The sequence below is a fragment of the Oncorhynchus kisutch genome, linkage group LG30 (assembly GCF_002021735.2).
Source record: "Oncorhynchus kisutch isolate 150728-3 linkage group LG30, Okis_V2, whole genome shotgun sequence".
NCBI lineage: Eukaryota > Metazoa > Chordata > Actinopteri > Salmoniformes > Salmonidae > Oncorhynchus > Oncorhynchus kisutch.
The window spans coordinates 46,828,972-46,845,764 of record NC_034203.2 but is presented as its reverse complement, the minus strand read 5'-3'; the positions used below and the strand labels follow the sequence as shown (position 1 = coordinate 46,845,764).

General features: G+C 44.6%; 1 protein-coding gene across 1 annotated transcript in view; it reads left to right on the top strand.

The window, feature by feature from the left end:
• LOC109881556 (twisted gastrulation protein homolog 1-A) overlaps window positions 1-16,793 on the top strand; it is a 39,067-nt gene that overhangs the window by 20,396 nt on the left and 1,878 nt on the right. The gene's annotated exons all lie outside the window — the stretch shown is intronic.

Here is a 16,793-nt window from a genome sequence, read left to right as displayed (position 1 = left end):
CTCTGGTGTCTCTACTCTGGATGTCTCTACTCTGGATGTCTCTACTCTGGTGTCTCTACTCTGTGGTCTCTGGTGTCTACTCTGGTTGTCTCTACTCTGGATGTCTCTACTCTGGTATCTCTGGTGTCTCTACTCTGGTGTCTCTACTCTGGTGTCTCTACTCTGGTGTCTCTACTCTGGTGCCTCTACTCTTGTGTCTCTACGCTGGTGTCTCTACTATGGTGTCTCTGGTACCTCGTCTCTGGTGTCTACTCTGGATGTCTCTACTCTGGATGTCTCTACTCTGGATGTCTCTACTCTGGTGTCTCTACTCTGGTGTCTCTGGTGTCTCTACTCTGGATGTCTCTACTCTGGTGTCTCTACTCTGTGGTCTCTGGTGTCTACTCTGGTTGTCTCTACTCTGGATGTCTCTACTCTGGTATCTCTGGTGTCTCTACTCTGGTGTCTCTACTCTGGTGTCTCTACTCTGGTGTCTCTACTCTGGTACCTATATTATGGTGTCTCTATTCTGGTGCCTCTACTCTGTATGTCTCTACTCTAAATGTCTCTACTCTGGATGTCTCTACTCTGGTGTCTCTGGTGTCTCTACTCTGGAATCTCTGGTGTCTACTCTGGATGTCTCTACGCTGGTGTCTCTGGTGTCTCTACTCTGGTACCTCTACTCTGGTGTCTCTACTCTGGATGTCTCTACTCTGGTGTCTCTGTCTCTACTCTGATGTCTCTACTCTGGTGCCTCTACTCTGGTGCCTCTACTCTGGTGTCTCTAATCTGGATGTCTCTACTCTGGTGTCTCTGGTGTCTCTACTATGGTGTCTCTGGTACCTCTACTCTGGTGTCTCTACTCTGGTGTCTCTGGTGTCTACTCTGGATGTCTCTACTCTGGATGTCTCTACTCTGGATGTCTCTACTCTGGTGTCTCTACTCTGTGGTCTCTGGTGTCTACTCTGGTTGTCTCTACTCTGGATGTCTCTACTCTGGTATCTCTGGTGTCTCTACTCTGGTGTCTCTACTCTGGTGTCTCTACTCTGGTGTCTCTACTCTGGTACCTATATTATGGTGTCTCTATTCTGGTGCCTCTACTCTGTATGTCTCTACTCTAAATGTCTCTACTCTGGATGTCTCTACTCTGGTGTCTCTGGTGTCTCTACTCTGGAATCTCTGGTGTCTACTCTGGATGTCTCTACGCTGGTGTCTCTGGTGTCTCTACTCTGGTACCTCTACTCTGGTGTCTCTACTCTGGATGTCTCTACTCTGGTGTCTCTGTCTCTACTCTGATGTCTCTACTCTGGTGCCTCTACTCTGGTGCCTCTACTCTGGTGTCTCTAATCTGGATGTCTCTACTCTGGTGTCTCTGGTGTCTCTGGTGTCTCTACTCTGGTGTCTCTACTCTGGATGTCTCTACTCTGGTGTCTCTGGTACCTCTACTCTGGTGTCTCTACTCTGGTATCTCTACTCTGATGTCTCTACTCTGGTACCTCTACTCTGGTGTCTCTACTCTGGTACCTCTACTCTGGATGTCTCTACTCTGGTGTGTCTACTCTGGTGTGTCTACTCTGGTACCTCTACTCTGGATGTCTCTACTCTGGTGTGTCTACTCTGGTGTGTCTACTCTGGATGTCTCTACTCTGGATGTCTCTACTCTGGATGTCTCTACTCTGGTGTCTCTACTCTGGTGTCTCTACTCTGTTACCTCTACTCTGGTGTCTCTACTCTGGTACCTCTACTCTGGATGTCTCTACTCTGGTGTCTCTACTCTGATGTCTCTACTCTGGTGTTTCTACTCTGGTGTCTCTGGTGTCTCTACTCTGGATGTCTCTACTCTGGTGTCTCTACTCTGGAGGATGTCTCTACTCTGGAGGATCCTTCAACACAACACTGTAGGATCCTTCAACACAACACTGTAGGATCCTTCAACACAACACTGTAGGACCTTCAACACAACACTGTAGGAACCTTCAACACACCCACTGTAGGATCTTTCAACACAACACTGTAGGCTATTTCAACACAACACTGTAGGATCCTCAACACACACTGTAGGCTACTTCAACACAACACTGTAGGCTCTTCAACACAACACTGTAGGCTCCTTCAACACAACACTGTAGGCTCCTTCAAACACAACACTGTAGGCTCCTTCAACACAACACTGTAGGCTCCTTCAACACAACACTGTAGGCTCCTTCAACACAACACGTAGGCTCCTTCAACACAACACTTGTAGGCTCCTTCAACACAACACTGTAGGCTCCTTCAACACAACACTGTAGGCTCCTTCAACACAACACTGTAGGCTCCTTCAACACAACACTGTAGGCTCCTTCAACACAACACTGTAGGCTCCTTCAACACAACACTGTAGGCTCCTTCAACACAACACTGTAGGCCTCCTTCAACACAACACTGTAGGCTCCTTCAACACAACACTGTAGGCTCCTTCAACACAACACTGTAGGCTCCTTCAACACAACACTGTAGGCTCCTTCAACACAACACTGTAGGCTCCTTCAACACAACACTGTAGGCTCCTTCAACACAACACTGTAGGCTCCTTCAACACAACACTGTAGGCTCCTTCAACACAACACTGTAGGCTCCTTCAACACAACACTGTAGGATCATTCAACACAACACTGTAGGATCATTCAACACAACACTGTAGGATCATTCAACACAACACTGTAGGATCATGCAACTACTTCAACACTGTAGGCTACTTCAACACTGTAGGCTACTTCAAAACTGTAGGCTACTTCAACACAACACTGTAGGTTACTTCAACACTGTAGGCTACTTCAACACAACACTGTAGGCTACTTCAACACAACACTGTAGGCTACTTCAACACTGTAGGCTACTTCAACACTGTAGACTCCTTCAACACTGTAGACTCCTTCAACACTGTAGGCTCCTTCAACACTAGGCTACATCAACACAACACTGTAGGCTCCTTCAACACAACACTGTAGGCTACTTCAACACTGTAGGTTACTTCAACACTGTAGGCTACTTCAACACAACACTGTAGGTTACTTCAACACAACACTGTAGGTTACTTCAACACTGTAGGCTACTTCAACACTGTAGGCTACTTCAACACTGTAGGCTACTTCAACACTGTAGGCTACTTCAACACAACACTGTAGGTTACTTCAACACAACACTGTAGGCTACTTCAACACAACACTGTAGGCTACTTCAACACAACACTGTAGGCTACTTCAACACAACACTGTAGGCTACTTCAACACTGTAGGCTACTTCAACAACTACAACACTGTAGGTTACTTCAACACAACACTGTAGGTTACTTCAACACAACACTGTAGGCTACTTCAACACAACACTGTAGGCTACTTCAACACTGTAGGATACTTCAACACTGTAGGCTACATCAACACAACACTGTAGGCTACATCAACACAACACTGTAGGCTACATCAACACTGTAGGCTACATCAACACAACCCTGTAGGCTACTTCAACACAACACTGTAGGCTACTTCAACACTGTAGGCTACTTCAACACTGTAGGTTACATCAACACAACACTGTAGGCTCCTTCAACACTGTAGGCTACTTCAACACTGTAGGCTACATCAACACAACACTGTAGGATCCTTCAACACAACACTGTAGGCTACTTCAACACTGTAGGTTACTTCAACACTGTAGGCTACTTCAACACTGTAGGCTACTTCAACACAACACTGTAGGCTACTTCAACACTGTAGGCTACTTCAAAACTGTAGTTTACTTCAACACTGTAGGCTACTACAACACTGTAGTCTACTACAACACTGTAGTCTACTACAACACTGTAGGCTCCTTCAACACTGTAGGCTCCTTCAACACTGTAGGCTCCTTCAACACTGTAGGCTCCTTCAACACTGTAGACTCCTTCAACACTGTAGGCTCCTTCAACACTGTAGGCTACATCAACACAACACTGTAGGATCCTTCAACACAACACTGTAGGCTACTTCAACACTGTAGGCTACTTCAACACTGTAGACTACTTCAACACTGTAGGTTACTTCAACACTGTAGGCTACTTCAACACTGTAGGCTACTTCAACACAACACTGTAGGCTACTTCAACACTGTAGACTACTTCAACACTGTAGGCTACTTCAAAACTGTAGTTTACTTCAACACTGTAGGCTACTACAACACTGTAGGCTACTACAACACTGTAGGCTACTACAACACTGTAGGCTACTTCAACACTGTAGGCTACTTCAACACTGTAGACTCCTTCAACACTGTAGGCTCCTTCAACACTGTAGGCTACATCAACACAACACTGTAGGCTCCTTCAACACAACACTGTAGGCTACTTCAACACTGTAGGTTACTTCAACACTGTAGGCTACTTCAACACTGTAGGCTACTTCAACACTGTAGGCTACTTCAACACTGTAGGCTACTTCAACACTGTAGGCTACTTCAACACTGTAGGCTACTTCAACACTGTAGGCTACTTCAACACAACACTGTAGGTTATTTCAACACTGTAGGCTACTTCAACACTGTAGGTTACTTCAACACTGTAGGTTACTTCAACACTGTAGGCTACTTCAACACTGTAGGCTACTTCAACACTGTAGGCTACTTCAACACTGTAGGCTACTTCAACACTGTAGGTTACATCAACACTGTAGGTTACATCAACACTGTAGGTTACTTCAACACTGTAGGTTACATCAACACTGTAGGTTACATCAATACTGTAGGTTACTTGAACAATGTAGGCTACTTCAACACTGTAGGCTACTTCAACACTGTAGGCTACTTCAACACTGTAGGCTACTTCAACACGGTAGACTACTTCAACACAACACTGTAGGCTCCTTCAACACAACACTGTAGGCTACTTCAACACTGTAGGCTACTTCAACACAACACTGTAGGTTATTTCAACACTGTAGGTTATTTCAACACTGTAGGCTACTTACACACTGTAGGCTACTTCCACACTGTAGGCTACTTCCACACTGTAGGCTACTTCAACACTGTAGGCTACTTCAACACTGTAGGCTACTTCAACACTGTAGGTTACATCAACACTGTAGGTTACATCAACACTGTAGGTTACATCAATACTGTAGGCTACTTCAAAACTGTAGGCTACTTCAAAACTGTAGGCTACTACAACACTGTAGGCTACTACAACACTGTAGTCTACTACAACACTGTAGGCTCCTTCAACACTGTAGGCTCCTTCAACACTGTAGGCTCCTTCAACACTGTAGACTCCTTCAACACTGTAGACTCCTTCAACACTGTAGGCTCCTTCAACACTGTAGGCTACATCAACACAACACTGTAGGATCCTTCAACACAACACTGTAGGCTACTTCAACACTGTAGGCTACTTCAACACTGTAGACTACTTCAACACTGTAGGTTACTTCAACACTGTAGGCTACTTCAACACTGTAGGCTACTTCAACACAACACTGTAGGCTACTTCAACACTGTAGACTACTTCAACACTGTAGGCTACTTCAACACTGTAGGCTACTTCAAAACTGTAGTTTACTTCAACACTGTAGGCTACTACAACACTGTAGGCTACTTCCACACTGTAGGCTACTTCAACACTGTAGGCTACTTCAACACTGTAGGCTCCTTCAACACTGTAGACTCCTTCAACACTGTAGGCTCCTTCAACACTGTAGGCTACATCAACACAACACTGTAGGCTCCTTCAACACAACACTGTAGGCTACTTCAACACTGTAGGTTACTTCAACACTGTAGGTACTCAACACTGTAGGCTACTTCAACACTGTAGGCTACTTCAACACTGTAGGCTACTTCAACACTGTAGGCTACTTCAACACTGTAGGCTACTTCCACACTGTAGGCTACTTCCACACTGTAGGCTACTTCAACACTGTAGGCTACTTCAACACTGTAGGCTACTTCAACACTGTAGTTACATCAACACTGTAGGTTACATCAACACTGTAGGTTACTTCAACACTGTAGGTTACATCAATACTGTAGGTTACTTGAACAATGTAGGCTACTTCAACACTGTAGGCTACTTCAACACTGTAGGCTACTTCAACACTGTAGGCTACTTCAACACGGTAGACTACTTCAACACAACACTGTAGGCTCCTTCAACACAACACTGTAGGCTACTTCAACACTGTAGGCTACTTCAACACTGTAGGCTACTTCAACACTGTAGGCTCCTTCCACACTGTAGGCTACTTCCACACTGTAGGCTACTTCCACACTGTAGGCTACTTCAACACTGTAGGCTACTTCAACAACTGTAGGTTACATCAACACTGTAGGTTACATCAACACTGTAGGCTACTTCAACACTGTAGGCTACTTCAACACTGTAGGCTACTTCAACACGGTAGGCTACTTCAACACAACACTGTAGGCTACTTCAACACGGTAGGGCTACTTCAACACAACACTGTAGGCTCCTTCAACACAACACTGTAGGCTCCTTCAACACAACACTGTAGGCTCCTTCAACACAACACTGTAGGCTCCTTCAACACAACACTGTAGGCTCCTTCAACACAACACTGTAGGCTCCTTCAACACAACACTGTAGGCTCCTTCAACACAACACTGTAGGATCCTTCAACACAACACTGTAGGATCCTTCAACACAACACTGTAGGATCCTTCAACACAACACTGTAGGATCCTTCAACACAACACTGTAGGATCCTTCAACACAACACTGTAGGATCCTTCAACACAACACTGTAGGATCCTTCAACACAACACTGTAGGATCCTTCAACACAACACTGTAGGATACTTCAACACAACACTTTAGGATCATTCAACACAACACTACTTACTACTTCAACACTGCAGGCTACTTCAACACTGTAGGCTACTTCAAAACTGTAGGCTACTTCAACACAACACTGTAGGTTACTTCAACACAACACTGTAGGTTACTTCAACACTGTAGGCTACTTCAACACTGTAGGCTACTTCAACACTGTAGGCTACTTCAACACTGTAGGCTACTTCAACACAACACTGTAGGTTACTTCAACACTGTAGGCTACTTCAACACAACACTGTAGGTTACTTCAACACAACACTGTAGGCTACTTCAACACAACACTGTAGGCTACTTCAACACTGTAGGCTACTTCAACACTGTAGGCTACTTCAACACAACACTGTAGGCTACTTCAACACAACACTGTAGGTTACTTCAACACAACACTGTAGGTTACTTCAACACAACACTGTAGGCTACTTCAACACAACACTGTAGGCTACTTCAACACTGTAGGCTACTTCAACACTGTAGGCTACTTCAACACTGTAGGATACTTCAACACTGTAGGATACTTCAACACTGTAGGCTACATCAACACACACTGTAGGCTACATCAACACAACACTGTAGGCTACATCAACACAACACTGTAGGCTACATCAACACTGTAGGCTACATCAACACAACCCTGTAGGTTATTTCAACACTGTAGGTTATTTCACACTGTAGGTTATTTTCAACACGGTAGGCTACTTCAACACAACACTGTAGGTATTTCAACACTGTAGGTTATTTCAACACTGTAGGTTATTTCAACACTGTAGGCTACTTCAACACTGTAGGCTACTTCCACACTGTAGGGCTACTTCCACACTGTAGGCTCTTCCACACTGTAGGCTACTTCAACACTGTAGGCTACTTCACACTGTAGGCTACTTCAACACTGTAGGTTACATCAACACTGTAGGTTACATCAACACTGTAGGTTACATCAACACTGTAGGCTACTTCAAAACTGTAGTTTACTTCAACACTGTAGGCTACTACAAACACTGTAGGCTACTACAACACTGTAGGCTACTCAACACTGTAGGCTACTTCAACACTGTAGGCTCCTTCAACACTGTAGACTCCCTTCAACACTGTAGGCTCCTTCAACACTGTAGGCTACATCAACACAACACTGTAGGTTACTTCAACACAACACTGTAGGCTACTTCAACACAACACTGTAGGCTACTTCAACACTGTAGGCTACTTCAACACTGTAGGCTACTTCAACACTGTAGGCTACTTCAAAACTGTAGTTTACTTCAACACTGTAGGATACTACTACAACACTGTAGGCTACTACAACACTGTAGGCTACTTCAACACTGTAGGCTACTTCAACACTGTAGGCTCCTTCAACACTGTAGACTCCTTCAACACTGTAGGCTCCTTCAAACACTGTAGGCTACATCAACACAACACTGTAGGTTACTTCAACACAACACTGTAGGCTACTTCAACACAACACTGTAGGCTACTTCAACACTGTAGGCTACTTCAACACTGTAGGCTACTTCAACACTGTAGGTTACTTCAACACTGTAGGTTACTTCAACACTGTAGGCTACTTCAACACTGTAGGCTACTTCAACACTGTAGGCTACTTCAACACTGTAGGCTACTTCAACACTGTAGGCTACTTCCACACTGTAGGCTACTTCCACACTGTAGGCTACTTCAACACTGTAGGCTACTTCAACACTGTAGGCTACTTCAACACTGTAGGTTACATCAACACTGTAGGTTACATCAACACTGTAGGTTACTTCAACACTGTAGGTTACATCAATACTGTAGGTTACTTGAACAATGTAGGCTACTTCAACACTGTAGGCTACTTCAACACTGTAGGCTACTTCAACACTGTAGGCTACTTCAACACGGTAGACTACTTCAACACAACACTGTAGGCTCCTTCAACACAACACTGTAGGCTCCTTCAACACTGTAGGCTACTTCAACACTGGTAGGCTACTTCAACACTGTAGGCTCCTTCCACACTGTAGGCTACTTCCACACTGTAGGCTACTTCCACACTGTAGGCTACTTCAACACTGTAGGCTACTTCAACACTGTAGGTTACATCAACACTGTAGGTTACATCAATACTGTAGGCTACTTCAACACTGTAGGCTACTTCAACACTGTAGGCTACTTCCAACACGGTAGGCTACTTCAACACAACACTGTAGGCTACTTCAACACGGTGGCTCCTTCAACACAACACTGTAGGCTCCTTCAACACAACACTGTAGGCTCCTTCAACACAACACTGTAGGCTCCTTCAACACAACACTGTAGGCTCCTTCAACACAACACTGTAGGCTCCTTCAACACACACTGTAGGCTCCTTCAACACAACACTGTAGGCTCTTCAACACAACACTGTAGGCTCCTTCAACAACAAACACTGTAGGCCTTCAACCACAACACTGTAGGATCCTTCAACACAACACTGTAGGATCCTTCAACACAACACTGTAGGATCCTTCAACACAAACACTGTAGGATCCTTCAACACAACACTGTAGGATCCTTCAACACAACACTGTAGGATCTCAAAACAAAAACACTGTAGGATCCTCAACACAACATGTAGGATACTTCAACACAACACTTTAGGATCATTCAACACAACACTACTGACTACTTCAACACTGCAGGCTACTTCAACACTGTAGGCTACTTCAAAACTGTAGGCTACTTCAACACAACACTGTAGGTTACTTCAACACAACACTGTAGGTTACTTCAACACTGTAGGCTACTTCAACACTGTAGGCTACTTCAACACAACACTGTAGGTTACTTCAACACTGTAGGCTACTTCAACACAACACTGTAGGCTACTTCAACACTGTAGGTTACTTCAACACAAACACTGTAGGTTACTTCAACACAACACTGTAGGTTACTTCAACACAACACTGTAGGCTACTTCAACACAACACTGTAGGCTACTTCAACACAACACTGTAGGCTACTTCAACACTGTAGGCTACTTCAACACTGTAGGCTACTTCAACACTGTAGGCTACTTCAACACAACACTGTAGGTTACTTCAACACAACACTGTAGGCTACTTCAACACAACACTGTAGGCTACTTCAACACAACACTGTGGCTACTTCAACACTGTAGGCTACTTCAACACTGTAGGATACTTCAACACTGTAGGATACTTCAACACTGTAGGCTACATCAACACAACACTGTAGGCTACATCAACACAACACTGTAGGCTACATCAACACAACACTGTAGGCTACATCAACACAACACTGTAGGCTACATCAACACAACCCTGTAGGCTACTTCAACACTGTATGCTACTTCAACACTGTAGGTTACATCAACACAACACTGTAGGCTCCTTCAACACTGTAGGCTACATCAACACAACACTGTAGGATCCTTCAACACAACACATGTAGGATCCTTCAACACAACACTGTAGGCTACTTCAACACTGTAGGTTACTTCAACACTGTAGGCTACTTCAACACAAACACTGTAGGCTACTTCAACACTGTAGGCTACTACAACACTGTAGTCTACTACAACCACTGTAGGCTCCTTCAACACTGTAGGCTCCTTCAACACTGTAGACTCCTTCAACACTGTAGGCTCCTTCAACACTGTAGGCTACATCACACACAACACTGTAGGATCCTTCAACACAACACTGTAGGCTACTTCAACACTGTAGGCTACTTCAACACTGTAGACTACTTCAACACTGTAGGCTACTTCAAACACTGTAGGTTACTTCAACACAACACTGTAGGCTCCTTCAACACAACACTGGTAGGCTACTTCAACACTGTAGGCTACTTCAACACTGTAGGCTCCTTCAACACTGTGTAGGCTCCTTCAACACTGTAGGCTACTCCAACTGTTAAGGGCTACTTCCACACTGTAGGCTACTATCCACACTGTAGGCTACTTCCACACTGTAGGCTACTTCCCCACACTGTAGGCTACTTCCACACTGTAGGCTACTTCAACACTGTAGGCTACATCAACACTGTAGGTTACATCAACACTGTAGGTTACATCAATACTGTAGGCTACTTCAACACTGTAGGCTACTTCAACAACTGTAGGCCTACTCAACACTGTAGGCTACTTCAAACACGAGTAGGCTACTTCAACACAACACTGTCGGCTACTTCAACACGGTAGACTACTTCAACACAACACTGTAGGCTACTTCAACACAACACTGTAGGCTCCTTCAACACAACACTGTAGGCTCCTTCAACCACAACACTGTAGGCTCCTTCAACACAACACTGTAGGCTCCTTCAACACAACACTGTAGGCTCCTTCAACACAACACTGTAGGCTCCTTCAACACAACACTGTAGGCTCCTTCAACACAACACTGTAGGATCCTTCAACACAACACTGTAGGATCCTTCAACACAACACTGTAGGATCCTTCAACACAACACTGTAGGATCCTTCAACACAACACTGTAGGATCCTTCAACACAACCACTGTAGGGATCCTTCACACAACACTGTAGGATCTTCAACACAACCACTGTAGGATCCTTCACACAACAATGTAGGATCCTTCAACACAACACTGTAGGATCCTTCAACACAACACTGTAGGATCCTTCAACACAACACTGTAGGATCCTTCAACACAACACTGTAGGATCCTTCAACACAACACTGTAGGATCCTTCAACACAACACTGTAGGATACTTCAACACAACACTTTAGGATCATTCAACACAACACTACTGACTACTTCAACACTGCAGGCTACTTCAACACTGTAGGCTACTTCAAAACTGTAGGCCTACTTCAACACAACACTGTAGGTTACTTCAACACAACACTGTAGGTTTACTTCAACACTGTAGGCTACTTCAAAACTGTAGGCTACTTCAACACTACACTGTAGGTTACTTCAACACAACACTGTAGGTTACTTCAACACTGGTAGGCTACTTCAACACTGTAGGCTACTTCAACACTGTAGGCTACTTCAACACAACACTGTAGGCTACTTCAACACTGTAGGTTACTTCAACACAACACTGTAGGTTACTTCAACACAACACTGTAGGCTACTTCAACACAACACTGTAGGATACTTCAACACTGTAGGCTACTTCAACACTGTAGGCTACTTCAACACTGTAGGCTACTTCAACACAACACTGTAGGTTACTTCAACACAACACTGTAGGTTACTTCAACACACACTGTAGGCTACTTCAACACAACACTGTAGGCTACTTCAACACTGTAGGCTACTTCAACACTGTATGGCTACTTCAACACTGTAGGATACTTCAACACTGTAGGATACTTCAACACTGTAGGCTACATCAACACAACACTGTAGGCTACATCACACAACACTGTAGGCTACATCAACACAACACTGTAGGCTACATCAACACTGTAGGCTACATCAACACAACCCTGTAGGCTACTTCAACACTGTAGGCTACTTCAACACTGTAGGTTACATCAACACAACACTGTAGGCTCCTTCAACACTGTAGGCTACATCAACACAACACTGTAGGATCCTTCAACACAACACTGTAGGCTACTTCAACACTGTAGGTTACTTCAACACTGTAGGCTACTTCAACACAACACTGTAGGCTACTTCAACACTGTAGGCTACTACAAACACTGTAGTCTACTACAACACTGTAGGCTCCTTCAACACTGTAGGCTCCTTCAACACTGTAGACTCCTTCAACACTGTAGGCTCCTTCAACACTGTAGGCTACATCAACACAACACTGTAGGATCCTTCAACACAACACTGTAGGCTACTTCAACACTGTAGGCTACTTCAACACTGTAGACTACTTCAACACTGTAGGTTACTTCAACACTGTAGGCTACTTCAACACTGTAGGCTACTTCAACACTGTAGGTTACTTCAACACAACACTGTAGGCTACTTCAACACTGTAGACCACTTCAACACTGTAGTTTACTTCAACACTGTAGGCTACTACAACACTGTAGGCTACTACAACACTGTAGGCTACTTCAACACTGTAGGCTACTTCAACACTGTAGGCTACTTCAACACTGTAGGCTCCTTCAACACTGTAGACTCCTTCAACACTGTAGGCTCCTTCAACACTGTAGGCTACATCAACACAACACTGTAGGCTACTTCAACACAACACTGTAGGCTACTTCAACACTGGAGGCTACTTCAACACTGGAGGCTACTTCAACACTGGAGACTACTTCAACACTGGAGGCTACTTCAACACTGGAGGCTACTTCAAACTGAATGCATATCCATGAAACTGATTGGTTCATTTGTTTTGAAGAACGATCACAGACGATTGGATGCGGTGTTGTTTTGTCTTACAGTATTATGTTGTGTTATGTAGAATATTGTGATCGTAATGTGCTCTTGCAGACATTAGTTGAGCTTTAATCACATTTTACTAAATGACAACCATTGCCCTCAGTAGCCTGCTCTCTGTGAGTAAAGTAGAGAATTCGCATTGTATCATGGTATCATTGTATCATCTGCACATGAGCAGAAGTTTCAGGAAGCTCCAGATTGTTTAGTGTGGTGGACTAAATATCCCAAAAAGGTCAGATCCGCAGCCACTCTGATAAAGTAAACTAGATATACTGCCATAGAGAGCTGTTTTGTCTTTTGCCAGCAGACATATATTACTGTATGTGTTGACAGCCCACCAGACCAAAGCTAGCCAGGCCAGATGTAAGCTCCCTCTCTGACCCCCTTTTATGTGGGAGACAGATCCAAGATGAAGCATATGACAGAGGATGTAATGTATCCAGGCTGCTAGGACTCAAACCCACCCACCATATATATATACCCACACACACACACACACACACACACACACACACACACATACATACATACATACATACATACATATATATATATATACACACACACATACAGTTGAAGTCGGAAGTTTACATACACTTAGGTTGGAGTCATTAAAACTCGTTTTTCAACCACTCCACACATTTCTTGTTAACAAACTATAGTTTTGGCAAGTCGGTTAGGACATCTACTTTGTGCATGACACAAGTCATTTTTCCAACAATTTCACTTATAATTCCCTGTATCACAATTGCAGTGGGTCAGAAGTTTACATACACTAAGTTGACTGTGCCTTTAAACAGCTTGGAAAATTCCAGAAAATGATGTCATGGCTTTAGAAGCTTCTGATAGGCTAATTGACATCATTTTAGTCAATTGGAGGTGTACCTGTGGATGTATTTCAAGGCCTACCTTCAAACTCAGTGCCTCTTTGCTTGACATCATGGGAAAATCAAAAGAAATCAGCCAAGACCTCAGAAAACAAATTGTAGACCTTCACAAGTCTGGTTCATCCTTGGGAGCAATTTCCAAATGCCTGAAGGTATTTGTACATCTGTACAGACAATAGTATGCAAGTATAAACACCACACAGCCGTCATACCGCTCAGGAAGGAGACGCTTTCTGTCTCCTAGAGATTAACGTACTTTGGTGCGAAAAGTGCAAATCAATCCCTGAACAACTGCAAAAGACCTTGTGAAGATGCTGGAGGAAACAGGTACAAAAGTATCTAACTGAAAAAGCGTGTGCGAGCAAGGAGGCCTACAAACCTGACTCAGTTACACCAGCTCTTTCAGTAGGAATGGGCCAAAATTTACCCAACTGCTTGTGGGAAGCTTGACCCAAGTTAAACTATTTAAAGCCAATGCTACCAAATACTAATATAGTGTATGTAAACTTCGGACCCACCTGGGAATGTGATGAAAGAAATAAAAGCTGAAATAAATCATTCTCTCTACTATTATTCTGACATTTCACATTCTTAAAATAAAGTGGTGATCCTAACTGACCCAAGACAGGGAATTTTTACTAGGATTAAATGTCAGGAATTGTGAAAAACTGAGTTTATATGTATTTGGCTAAGGTGTATGTAAACTTCCCACTTCAACTGTATATATATATATATATATATATATATATATATACACACGCAGCACTCACATGCGCATATACGCATGCACACACACATGCATGTAACTCACATGCACACACACACAGATGTCTTGCCGATGTTGCAGCTATTGCTTTAGGGTGGACCTGTTTAACAGTGTTACAGTACACTGAGGAGGACTGAGGAGGATAGTCCTGTAGTTTAACAGTGTTACACTGAGGAGGACTGAGGAGGATAGTCCTGTAGTTTAACAGTGTTACACTGAGGAGGACTGAGGAGGATAGTCCTGTAGTTTAACAGTGTTACACTGAGGAGGACTGAGGAGGATAGTCCTGTAGTTTAACAGTGTTACACTGAGGAGGATAGTCCTGTAGTTTAACAGTGTTACACTGAGGAGGACTGAGGAGGATAGTCCTGTAGTTTAACAGTGTTACACTAAGGAGGACTGAGGAGGATAGTCCTGTAGTTAACAGTGTTACAATACTGTTGTGTCTCATCTGCAAACTTAATGATGGTGTTGGAGTCGTGCCTGGCCGTGCAGTCATGGGTGAACAGGGAGTACATGAGGGGACTGAGCACACACCCCTGAGGGTTGAGGATCAGCGTGGCGGATGTGAAGGTCAGGAAGTCCAGGATCCAGTTGCAGAGGGAGGTGTTTAGTACCAGGGTCCTTAGCTTAGTGATGAGCTTTGAGGGCACTGGTGTTGAACACTGAGCTGTAGTCAATGAACAGCATCACATAGGTGTTCCTTTTGTCCAGGTGGGAAAGGGCAGTGTGGAGTGCAATAGAGATTGCATCATCTGTGGATCTGTTGGGGCGGTATGCAAATTGGAGTGGGTCTAGGGTTTCTGGGATGACGGTGTTGATGTGAGCCATGACCAGCCTTTCAAAGCACTTCATGGCTACAGACGTGAGTGCTATGGGTTGGTAGTCATTTATACAGGTTACCTTAGTGTTCCTGGTAATCCGTCTGGCCCTGCGGCCTTGTGAATGTTGACCTGTTCAAAGGTCTTACTCACATCGGCTGCGGAGAGCGTGATCACACAGTCTTCCAGAACAGCTGGTGCTCTCATGCATGTTTCAGTGTTATTTGCCTCGAAGCAAGCATAGAAGTAGTTTAGCTCATCTGGTAGGCTCGTGTCACTGGGCAGCTCTCGGCTGTGCTGCCCTTTGTAGTCTGTAATGGTTTGCAAGCCACATCCGACAAGCGTCAGAGCCGGGGTAATACGATTTGATCTTAGTCCTGTGAGAGCATTGCTGTGTGTGAGAGAGAGATAGATTATGATGGGTTCACTTGCTTTACATATGTTTCCCATGCTAATAGATAAAATCCCTTGGAGGGAGGGAGGGATATAGAGAGGGGGAGGGGAGAGAGAGAGAGAGGGATCTAGCAGGGGAGGGGGAGAGAGAGAGAGAGAGAGGGAGGGATCTAGAGAGGGGGAGGGGAGAGAGAGATATCTATAGATGGGGAGGGGAGAGAGATCTATAGATGGGGAGGGGAGAGGGAGGGATCTAGAGATGGGGAGGGGAGAGAGAGAGGGAAGGAGGGAGGGATCTAGAGCAGGGGAGAGAGAGAGAGAGCGGGATCTAGAGAGGGGGAGGGGAGAGGGAGGGAGGGATCTAGAGAGGGAAGGAGGGATCTAGAGAGGGAGGGAGGGATCTAGAGAGGGGGTGGGGAGAGAGAGAGAGAGAGAGGGAAGGAGGGGAGGGATCTAGAGAGGGGGAGGGGAGAGAGTCCTTCCAATATGTTTCCAGTCGAGTGTGAAACAGCACCTGTTTTTGATGTGTGCGTGTGACTGTGAGTGGTTTGGGTTGACTGACGAGGGGGAGGTAGAGGGGAAGCAAAGTTTGTATTTGGGATGGAGGAAGGGTGGAGGGAGGAGTGGAAGGGAGGAGTGGAGGGAAGGGAGGGAGGAGTGGAGGGAGAGTGGAGGAGGAGGGAGGGAGAAGGGAGGGAGGAGGGAGGGAGGAGTAGAGGGAGG